This window comes from Podarcis tiliguerta (assembly GCF_965153285.1).
Source record: "Podarcis tiliguerta genome assembly, chromosome: 10".
Lineage (NCBI taxonomy): Eukaryota > Metazoa > Chordata > Lepidosauria > Squamata > Lacertidae > Podarcis > Podarcis tiliguerta.
The window spans coordinates 71355308-71367254 of record NC_139543.1 but is presented as its reverse complement, the minus strand read 5'-3'; positions in this window follow the sequence as shown (position 1 = coordinate 71367254).

Sequence of the window (11947 nt, the reverse complement as noted above, 5' to 3'; positions counted from 1 at the left end):
GGATCCGGTGAGTCTCCTCTCTTCCAGGATAGGGCCCATGGGGAGAGCGGGGGTGCCAGAGCTGCATGGCAAGAGGGGGGCAAGTCAGGGCGCGGAGGGGCGCAGGAGGGCGGCAGCTCTGCTCTTCCTTTGCATGGATGCGCTGCTGGCCCCTTGGGGAAGGGTCTGGGGTCCAGGAGCAGGGAAATGCATGCAAATAAACCCCATTCAGATGTATGGATCAGTCCCCTTGTATAACAGAGGTTGGCCGCGGATGGAAACATCCGGACATGAAATATACCCTGGTCCCTAAAACCTCACCTGTGCAAGGAGAAGGAAGGAAGGAAGGAAGGCAGAGAAGAGAAAGCGCTTCCTCTTGCAGGGCAGAGTAAAACCTGTGGAACTGCCTCCAACAAGAGCCAGGGAGGCCACCAATCAAGGTTGTGTTAAAAGAGGAGGAGGCCAATCCGTGGAGGAGGAGGAGGAGAGGGCGATGGGGGAATCCTCTGCCCTGTCTCCCGCATAGGAGGCAGCCCTCTGGTCTGATCCTGCAGGGCTCATTTTCTCCTCCAGTCAGTGGCGCAGCGTGGGTTGTTAGCACCCGGGGCAAGGCAAGTAATTTGCGCCCCCTAACCCGTGGATTTGCGCCCCCTAACCCTAACCCCCAGGTGTTGCGCCCGGTGCGCCCGCCCCCCCCACCCCCCCACGCTACGCCACTGCCTCCAGTGCTTAGTGTTGGGATGCAGCCAAGGAATTGGGGGCAAATAGTAGGCCCCCAGCTGTGCTGGGCGATCTCCAGTCCTTGGATCAGCATGAAACTGCGACCCGAGCTTCAACAGCCTTCAGTAGCTGGGCACGCACACTCAGCAGATTAAATGCACAACAGAAGTGGCTGGAGAGGCATATGTGAGCAGATTTACAAGCAGTTTATTCAGCGCACATCAGGACAAAGGAATCATGTCTCCTCTCCTTCATGTCCAAAGCAAGACAGCATAAGCAAAATCTATACAGTGGTACCTTGGGTTAAGTACTTAATTCGTTCTGGAGGTCCACACTTAACCTGAAACTGTTCTTGACCTGAGGCACCACTTTAGCTAATGAGGCCTCCTGCTGCTGCCACGCCGCCAGAGCACGATTTCTGTTCTCATCCTGAAGCAAAGTTCTTAACCTGAGGTAATATTTCTGGGTTAGTGGTGTCTGTAACCTGAAGCATCTGTAACCGGAGGTACCACTGTACACAAACAGAAGTTCCCAGCAAGCTGTGCTGGAGTGTAAACAGGCATGTGACACACAACAGTCATGCCTGTCCCTTAAGGTGGAACGGAAATATTCTAACACTTAGTTCCTCCAGATGCAAGTGTGCCCTCTGAGATTGTTGGGGGTTGGACTAGATGATCCTTGGGGTGCCATCCACCTCCATAGTTCCATGAAAGCACCACTGGAGGTCTCACAAGCCAAGGCATTGAGAGCAGGAGAGGTCCTGCTGGAAAGGAAACAAGCAGTGCAACTATTTTAAAACAGGAATCCAACGTTGTCAGGGGTTCAGGAGCAGAGGCACAGGAGAGGGAGGAAATGGAGAGCGAAGGGGAGGAGTCCGAAGGAAATGTCAGCGACGACAGCGATCCGAGGTCTCTGAGTCTGTCCAGTGAATCAGAGGATTCACAAAAAGGGGCTCCCATGGTCAGGGCAAGGGGAGTACCCAGGGGGGCACTTCAGGGAGAAGGGGCCAGAGGGGACTCAGAGGGCAGCAGCTGGAAATCTGGACCAGCGTCCACACCAGAGGGAAGTAGGGGGGAGGAGTCCCAGGCATCGGGATCAGGCGGCGCGCTACCAGCGGGAGAACATGAGGCAGGATTGACCACGCCTCCTTCAGGGAGCGAGGAAACGGTTAAGAGGAAGGTTAAACGCGCGCGCGCGCCAAGTTCAAATGTACAGGAAGGCGGCACAGTTGGCAGCCCGGGTAGGGAGCCAAGTCCTAAAGCCCGCCGAAGAGAGCGGGAGGAGTCAGGAGGGTCAACGTCTGCGTCAGAGGAGTCCAGGAGGGAGGAGACCCCGGGGGGCAGCAGGACCCAGAGGAGAAAGGAGAGAAGGGAGAGGTGGAGTAAGATTAGAGTCTTAAACTGGTGTACAGGGGGCGGAGATTCAGACGGAGCTTCGCCAGTCTAGACTCTAGACGTAGAGCTGGGACGCTGAGGCTTGGAAATGGAAACTATTCTTCAATAAAGACTTTGATACTTTACTACCGGCTAGCGTTGGTCCTTTGTGAGCTGGGACCAGGAGCCAGCTCTGACAGTAAGCTCCATCTCCAAGTTTTGGCACCAAGAACCTCGCCACGTGAGTCGACGCGGCGAGGGCAGAGGAGGGGTGCTTCGAGAGCTCACACAAATCAGGCAAGATGACTCCAGAACAGCAACTGACAGAACTGCGAAATGCAGTAACTCAACTCAACGCGGAGGTACGGGCCTCCAAGAAAAGGGAAGAGGAAATGGATGCCGCCTGCAGAGATCTCCGAACCAGGTTGGAAGCGCTCACTACACTGGGGCAAATGGGACCCAGGTCCGAGGGCATTGGACTGGGGAGGAGGGGAGGCAGTCTGGTATCTCATTTCGACGGGAGTTTACAGCAGTACCCCAACTTCAGAGCCGACCTGCTGTTTGCGCTGGATCTGCTAGAAAAAGACTTTAGAGAGGAGAGAGAGAAAGTGGGGTTTATCTTGTCCCATTTGCATGGGGAGGCCAAAACGTGGCTGAGGAATTTATGGAGAGATAATGATCCGGCGCTCCAAGATGCAAAGGCTTTCATTAAAGCAATGGATTCGTGCTTTTTATCAAAGATAGACATCGACATTGCCAGAAGAGACATACACGGGCTTAAACAAGGCAGAGCCAGTGTGAGGCAGTACCATGCACGCTTTTTTGGCTTAGTTCATGCACTGGGATGGGAGAAAGATTCTGCTCCAGTGAGAGACCTCTTTTGGGAAGGCTTGAATGCAGATGTAAAAGCTGAGATTGCAAGGGGAGAGAGGCCAAAGAACACTCAGCAAGTGGTCCAGAGGGCTCTGGAGATTGGGGTGCGCCTGGAGGAACGTCCTTGGAACAGAGAAGAAGGACGTTGGGGAAGGGCGCCAGCCAGAGCACCTCCCTTCTCTCCCAAAGATGCAGCGCGTGCGCAATCCACACCTTCGCAGGGAGGGGGAGAAGAGCCGATGGAGATAGGAGGTGCCAGGGCTCAGTCAGCTACCAGAGCCCTAACACCGGGAGCAGTCAAAACGAAGCCTCCTAGAGGGAACAGGAAGTGCTACATCTGCGAGAGTGCTCAGCACATGGCGAAAGAGTGTCCCCAGAGGCTACACAAGCACACTGCAGCCTCGGCAACAGTCACAGACGCAACTCAACAGAGAACACCACAACAGGGAAACGACGGAGTCTGGCTGGAGGAAGAGGCACTGGGGTCCAGCCAGACAAGTCAATGAAGCAATCCCCAGCAATTTTGCAGCCCACAGACCCCCTCCCACCCAAACCAGTGGTGCAGCTTACAGCGTCACTCCAACTGCCCAATGGACGCACCCTGGAAGTACCAATCACCATTGACTCTGGCAGCAACGCAGACTTTATAGGACTGGATTTCATTCAGCAGCACAATATAGCACTACTGCCAGCCACGCTGCCTCTGAAGGTTGTCACAGTGGATGGCAGAGACTTGTTGGGGGGGCAGGTGGTGCAACAAATGCCTCCAATGGTGATGCGAATTGGGAATCACCGAGAAGTCATCAGCTTCAATGTCACCCACCTGTCGGACACGCCGGTAGTCTTGGGCATGAGTTGGCTGCACAGGCACAGCCCAGCATTGGCGTGGTACCAGCGCCAACTGACCTTCGGCTCATCCTATTGCGCAGAACATTGCATCCTACCTAGCCCGGAAGAGGGAGGGGAAGACCCGCAGCTACAATTAGGCACGCTGCAAGCAGTGCCACGCAAGTACGCAGCGTTTTTGGAGGTTTTCTGCGAGAAAGAAGCAGACAAGCTGCCTCCCCACAGGCCCTATGACTGCAAGATTGACCTCCTGCCAGGGGCGACGCTGCCAACCGGGAAACTGTATTCAATGTCTGAAGATGAGCTGCAGGAGCTCAAGGAGTTCATAGACCTCAACTTGAAGCGCGGTTTCATCCGGGAGTCGAAGGCAGCGGGGGGCAGTCCTGTATTCTTTGTGAAGAAAAAGGACACGCCCCAAAAGAGGCTTGTAGTTGATTTCAGGCTCTTAAATTCCAAGACCAAGCCCACGGCCTTTCCCATGCCCAAAATAGATGACCTGCTCGCAACGGTGAGGAAAGGACGCGTTTTCACAAAGTTGGATCTGCGAGGGGCGTACAACCTGATTCGCATACGGGAGGGAGACGAGTGGAAGACTGCCATGTTCACGCCCCTGGGCACATATGAATACAGAGTTATGCCCTTCGGTTTACAAAATGGCTCTCACTGTTTTCAAGCCTTCATGCATCACGTCCTGGCGGGTCTCCTCTACAAGAAATGCGTCTGCTTCTTGGACGACATCCTGATATTCTCAGAATCAGAGGAGACCCACGAGGGAGACGTCAAGGAGGTTCTGCAGAGACTGCAGGAGCATCGGCTGTACGCCAAGCTGGAGAAGTGCCAGTTCGACAGGAAGGAGGTGGATTTCCTGGGCTACAAGTTGTCGGACAAGGGGCTCGCCATGGACAGCGCCAAGGTTCGCGCAGTGTTGGACTGGAAGAGCCCGCGCAATCGGAAGAAGGTCCAGCGGTTTGTGGGGTTCGCCAACTTTTACCGCAGGTTCATCAAGGGGTTCGCGATGCAGACAGCGGCCATTACCGACACGCTCAGCTCCAAGAAGAAGAAGTTCATCTGGACGGAGCAAGCGGAGCAGTCCTTCCAGAACCTTAAGCGTCTCTTCTCGTCCGAAGAGCAGCTACTGCATGTGAATCCCAGCAGACCGATGAGAGTTGAAATGGACGCCTCAGACAGAGCCGTGGGCGCAGTACTGTTGCAGCAGGACCCGCATGGGGACTGGAGACCGTGTGCCTTCTACTCTAGGAAGCTCAGCAAGTCAGAGCAGAACTACACCATCTGGGACAGGGAGTTGCTGGCCATTCATGCAGCATTCAAGGCGTGGCGGCACTTCCTCATCGGAGCCAAACACACAGTGCAGGTTCGCACGGATCATAAGAACCTGGAGTACTGGCGTACGGCAAGGTTCCTGAACCAGCGGCACATCCGATGGGCGGAGTTCTTTGCGGATTTCGACTTCAGGATAGAGTACATCCCAGGAGACAACAACATCATGGCAGATGCACTGTCCAGAAAGCCGCAATACCTCGAAGAGGCGGCACCAGCAGCGGCCAAGCACATTTTCGCACCGAAAGCGTGGGTGTGCGCTCCAGCAACCGTGGACCTGGATGCAGTCCGTCGAGCGCTGCAGGAGGACCCCTTCGCACAAGCCAAAATGGAGGAGGTGCACAAGGGCACGGTGAAGGACGACGAGTTCCAAATACGTGATGGATTGCTCATCCGCAGAGGGGCACTCTATGTACCGGGAGACGACCTCCGCGCGAAAGTACTGCAGCAGTTGCACGACGCACCCACCGCCGGGCACTTTGGCAAAGAGAAGACGGCAGAATTAGTTGCCAGAGATTTTTGGTGGCCCAAGATGCGGGGGGAAGTCGCGGAGTACGTCTCGAGGTGCGACACCTGCCAAAGGGCCAAGTCAGTGCACAAACCTCCGGCGGGACTACTCGAACCGCTGCAGACACCGAGCGAACCGTGGGAGAGGGTGGCCCTGGACTTTGTCACGGATTTACCCAGCTCGAGGGGTAAAACGGCAGTGCTAGTGGTGGTGGACATGTTCACCAAAATGGCCCACTTCATTCCGTGCGCGAAGGTGGCCACGGCGGAACAGACCGCCAAACTGTTCATAGACCACGTCTTCAGGGTGCACGGTCTGCCACGGTCGATCTTGTCCGACAGGGGGCGGCAGTTCATCTCGAACTTCTGGCAGAAGCTGTTGGGTTTCCTGAACGTCAAGATCAACCTAGCGTCGGCGAGACACCCGCAGACCAACGGACAAGCGGAGCGCGTCAACGCCATCATGCAGCAGTACCTGAGATGCTATGCAAATCAGCAGCCGGCAACATGGGTGGACTACCTGCCGCTCGCTGAGTTCGCCTACAACAACACGAAGCACGTGTCCACGGGGGTGACACCGTTCTTCGCCAACAACGGGAGGCATCCCAGAACCTTCCCGGGATTAGAGAGACTGGGGGAGGGGGAGCCACAGGCAGCGGAAGTCTTAGCGTCAGAATTGCAGGAAGTTCACGAACAGCTTAGGAGGCAGTTAGAACTTGCAAAGCACGCATACAAACTGCAGGCTGACAAGCACAGAAGGGTCGGGGAGGACATACAGGTGGGAGACTGGGTGTGGTTAGCGGCCCAAGCAGTGCCGACCAGATCATTAGCGAAGAAGAAACTCGGACATAAGCAGCTAGGACCTTACCAAGTTGAGGCACAGATCAATCCAGTGGCCTTCCGGTTGACACTCCCGGAGGGATCCAGAATGCACCCAGTGTTCCATAGGTCAGTGCTCACGCCCTACAAAGCACCTCACCGATTTCAGGCGCAGGGCACGGCACCAGACCCGTATAGGGAGACGCCCCCAAGGAGGGAGTCGCCAAGAGGGGAGCCCATCAACCAGGTCACAGAGATTCTAGACTCGAGATGGGGGGAAGAGGGAGTAGAATATTTTCTTGCCAGTGAAGGTACCCCGGCCAGCGCCAACCGTTGGGTGCCGGACTATGCCCTGAACGAGCCTCTTCTCAAGGAGGAGTTTCATGCCTTGTTCCCACACAGGCCAATGCCAGCCGAGTATTTCGACGACTGGCTTTTCACACCCACGCTTTCAACCAGCACATTCCAGGGGTTCACCTCGGACGAAGAACCAGCAAGAGAAACACGTTCCCCGGAGGGATCGCCCTCGGGGTTTGCCTCAGACCGCTTGTTTTGGTGGGACGATCAACCAGAGGAGCGGTGGAGCAGGAGGTGGCTGGGGGGTCCTTGGCAGACAACGGACCCAGAGGTGACAGAGGGAGAGATGGACATGGACGTGCTGTGGGAGGACGTGGGGTTCGAGCACGGCGGCACAGAGATGGAAGCAGAGGAAATCGAGGTCGGCGAGAGCACGGAGGACGAGCCGGACTTCTCCGGCTGGATGCACGCCACGGGGGACGAACTGTATCCGCCATTCACCCCCACAACGACGGAGCACCCAGCACCCACACCTGAGGAAGGGGAGGGGGAAGGGGGGGCTTCGAGGGGGGGATGGATGTCAGGGGTTCAGGAGCAGAGGCACAGGAGAGGGAGGAAATGGAGAGCGAAGGGGAGGAGTCCGAAGGAAATGTCAGCGACGACAGCGATCCGAGGTCTCTGAGTCTGTCCAGTGAATCAGAGGATTCACAAAAAGGGGCTCCCATGGTCAGGGCAAGGGGAGTACCCAGGGGGGCACTTCAGGGAGAAGGGGCCAGAGGGGACTCAGAGGGCAGCAGCTGGAAATCTGGACCAGCGTCCACACCAGAGGGAAGTAGGGGGGAGGAGTCCCAGGCATCGGGATCAGGCGGCGCGCTACCAGCGGGAGAACATGAGGCAGGATTGACCACGCCTCCTTCAGGGAGCGAGGAAACGGTTAAGAGGAAGGTTAAACGCGCGCGCGCGCCAAGTTCAAATGTACAGGAAGGCGGCACAGTTGGCAGCCCGGGTAGGGAGCCAAGTCCTAAAGCCCGCCGAAGAGAGCGGGAGGAGTCAGGAGGGTCAACGTCTGCGTCAGAGGAGTCCAGGAGGGAGGAGACCCCGGGGGGCAGCAGGACCCAGAGGAGAAAGGAGAGAAGGGAGAGGTGGAGTAAGATTAGAGTCTTAAACTGGTGTACAGGGGGCGGAGATTCAGACGGAGCTTCGCCGGTCTAGACTCTAGACGTAGAGCTGGGACGCTGAGGCTTGGAAATGGAAACTATTCTTCAATAAAGACTTTGATACTTTACTACCGGCTAGCGTTGGTCCTTTGTGAGCTGGGACCAGGAGCCAGCTCTGACAAACGTGTTTGTTGTGGGGGGACTCAGTGGGGAGGGGTAGACCCCTGGATGCCACCTTGATCTCCTTGGACAAAGAGGTGGGAGAGAAATGCCCTTCATAAAGAGAGGCAGCCCAGCCAATCATCTGGCTGCTGCATTTTGGCCAGTTCCTGAGTCGCCTTCAAGGGCAGTTCCACACAGAGAGCGTTGCAACCATCCCATCTGGTGCAGAGCAGGGAGGACCAGGGCCATGTCCTCTCTGTCCCAAAAGGTCTGTGGGGTGGGGAACTAGCCTGAGCTGGACATGGGCCTCAAGCGACCATGAGGGACCCAGGAGTGCCCTCAAGTATTCATGACTGGGGAGGGGGCATGTTAAGCAATGTAACATCATCATCATTACTGTTAGTTCCCTGTCTGTAATCCGAATCTCCTAGAGCAGATTACTAAATATAAAAAACAGCAATAAGAACAGTTGAAAACACATTACACGCTTAGAAAGGCGAGTCCCACTTCATTTGTTTTTGAGAGCTGTCCTTTGACCCCACCCACATGTCATTTGGCCCTCAGGAGTTAGCCAGATAAGGGAATAAATGGGCCCTGAAGTGGGTTTGGGCAGCAGAGCAACTCTTGAGGAGTCCTGGGTTAGGACCCCACTATAACCCAATGCTCAGGTAACACTCAGTACAAATGACTCACTTGTCAATCACAGTTCTGACTTCATTCCTTGATTGAAAACTCTGAAAGGAAGGAGCAACCAGGCTGATTCATCTCTCCGAAAGACCAGCAGTTCCCTGCATATTTTACATGGTAACTTTCCATCTAGGAGGGCTGGAGACTTACTGTATTTCTCTCACCATGAGACACATTTTTTCCCTCCTAAAAAGGGGAAATGTGTGTGCATCTTATGGAGCGGATGCAGGCAGGAGGCAGGCGGGAGACGCCCCCAAGAGTCGCACACATGCTCCGCGTGGCTCTTGCAAGCTTTTCCCAGAGGAGGGAGGAGGAACTGACGCGGCCCATCAGTTTCTTCTCCCTCCTCGTAGAAAAGCCTGCAGGAGCCGTGCACCCTTTAAAGAGGGTGCGGCTCTTGCTGGCTTTTGTGGGAGGTGGGGGAAGGGACAGAGGGCAGCCAAGTATTCTTGTACTATCTCTTTAATTATTCTGGGCTGTGTTTCCTCTGCTGAATCATTTGCTCCAAATTCTTCAGGTCGGGCATTGTTTTCTTTATTGGAAAAGACTGAGGCAAAGAAGGCATTGAGGAGTTCAGCCCTTTCTGTGTCCCCTGTTTGCATTTCGCCATCTTCTCCTCTGAGTGACCCCACTGTTTTCCTTTTGCTACGAACATACCCATAAAAGCCTTTTTTGTTGCTTTTAACCTCTCTAGCAAGCCTGAGTTCATTCTGTGCTTTAGCTTTTCTGACTTTGTGTCTACACGTGCTGGCTATTTGTTTGAATTCCTCTTTGGTGGTTTCCCCCCTTTTCCATTTTTTGTACACATCCTTTTTAAATCTTAACTCAGTTAAAAGTTCTTTAGATAGCCACCCTGGCTTCTTTAGGCACCTTCCATGTTTCCGTCTCATTGGTATTGCCTGAAGTTGTGCTTTTACTATCTCCCTCTTAACAAACTCCCAGCCATCATGAACTCCCTTTCCTTCTAGTATTACTGTCCATGGGATCTCACCCAGCACTTCCCTAAGTTTTATGAAGTCGGCTTTCTTCAAGTCAAGAAATTGAGTCCTAGTATGCTTAGCTGCTCCTTTCCACTGTATAGTAAACTTCAGAAGAGCATGATCACTCGCGCCTAATGATCCTTCCACTTCTACCCCACTAACCAGGTCATCAACATTGGTTAGGACCAGATCTAAAATGGCTGTTACTCTTGTTGCTTCTCCCACTTTTTGGACAATGAAGTTGTCTGCAAGGCCAGTGAGGAATCTGTTTGACCTTATGCTCTTGGCTGAGTTTGACATCCAACAAATATCCGGGTAATTGAAGTCCCCCATTACTACTATCTCCCTTCCTTTTGCATGCTTGGCCATCTGTTCCAGGAAGGCATCATCTATGTCCTCCATTTGGCTTGGGGATCTATAGTAAACTCCCACAATGAGGTCACTGTTATTCTTCTCTCCCTTAATTTTGACCCAAATGCTCTCACTTTGGCTTTGAGGTTCTAAATCTTGGATCTCTTCACAGGTATACACATCCCTGACATATAATGCCACTCCTCCTCCTTTCTTGTCTGGTCTGTTTCTCTGAAATAGATTGTATCCCTCCATTATTACATTCCAATCGTAAGAAGAAGGCCGATTAGCTGCTATCCCTGTGCAAAGGTCAGAGGGGGCAGGGTTTCTGTTGAGGCAGGTGATTAGCTGTGGAAGGAGCTTATCAGAGCTTGCAGGGCAGCGGTTCTTCAGAGCTTATCAGAGCTTGCAGGGCAGCAGTTCCTGTTCCTCAGAAGGCTTGGTTTCCCAACGCTTAATTGTCTTGGTCAACCCCCTCTGCACACCTTCCAGCGTGTCAAAATCCTTCTTAAATTGGGGCACCCTAAACTGGACACAGGACTCCATGTGTGGTCTGAACAAGGCAGAAGAAAGTGGGGCTGTTACTTCTCTTGATCTGGACACTTGAGTTCTTTGGACGCAACCTAGAATAACAGCCTTTTTTGCTGCTGCATCATACTGTTGACTCATGTTAGTCTAAGACCCCAGGTCTTTTCCACATGTACTACTGGCAAGCCTGGTATCCCCCATCTTATATTTGTGCAGCTGATTCTTCTTCCTAAGAGCAAAATCTTACCTTTCTTCTTACTGAAATTTATTGGATGCCTTTATATACCACCTGTTTCTTCAAGAAGCTGTGGTGTAAAGTGGTTCTCCCCCTCATCGTTTAATCCTGACAACAACCCTGTGAGGTAGGTTGGGCTGTGAAGCCATCACCCAGTGAGCTTCATGGCTGAGTGGAGATTTGAACCCAGATCTCCCAGGTCCTAGTCCAAAACTCTTAAGCACTCTACTCGAATGAGACTCTTGGAAAATGCATGCATGCGGATTTAATGAAAGTTTCAGTGCAATGTCTTGGTGTTTGTATTTAAAGTTGTGTACACATGTATCAATGACATTAATATATTAATGGTAATCACAGTAGAAGAGCAAATTTTAGGTATTTCTAGACGGCGATGGGGTTAGTTTGGAATGCTGGGATTGAACAATTTCCACATGAATCTCAACAAGATCTAAAATATAAATACAAAACGCCAACAGCAACAACCCCTGAAAAAAAGTTCGTACAACCATCTTCTCGGGGTTCCTACTCTTTGTGAGGATGAACCTTGTTGCTACAAATAAAGCTCCAGTCTCCTGACGGCTGTTTTGCTCCCTTAACTTGCCTGGATTCTCCTTCTTTGCTGACCCCGGAGGGACCGCGGGGTGTGGCTGTTGGGATACTGCCAGGGAGACGGAGACATCAGGCAGCCCCCAGTTGTCTCTGGACGATCACCGGTCTCCCGTGGAATAGCATCAGTCAATTAGCGACAGGAGCCTCAGAGACATTCCAAGCCCCATGCCCACCCTTTCAGCAGAGTCTCCACAAGGAAAGATGCCGACAGGAGAGCATATTCACAGCTTTATTCAACGTAGTTCAGAACAAAGGAAAAACATGACTGCTTGCCTCCGTCTCCAGGAAAACAGCCAGAATACAAAAGCTATATACAAAACGGAAGTTCCCAGCAGAAGCTGGAAGTAAACAGGCATGTGACACACAACAGTCTGTTTCCTTTTAAGGTGGATCGCAACTATATCCTAACATTGGCCCCCTGGGGAGCTGGGCAGCGGAGGAAATCATCACCCCAGGATTTTTTCCTTCTCAGTGCTTTTCCACCTG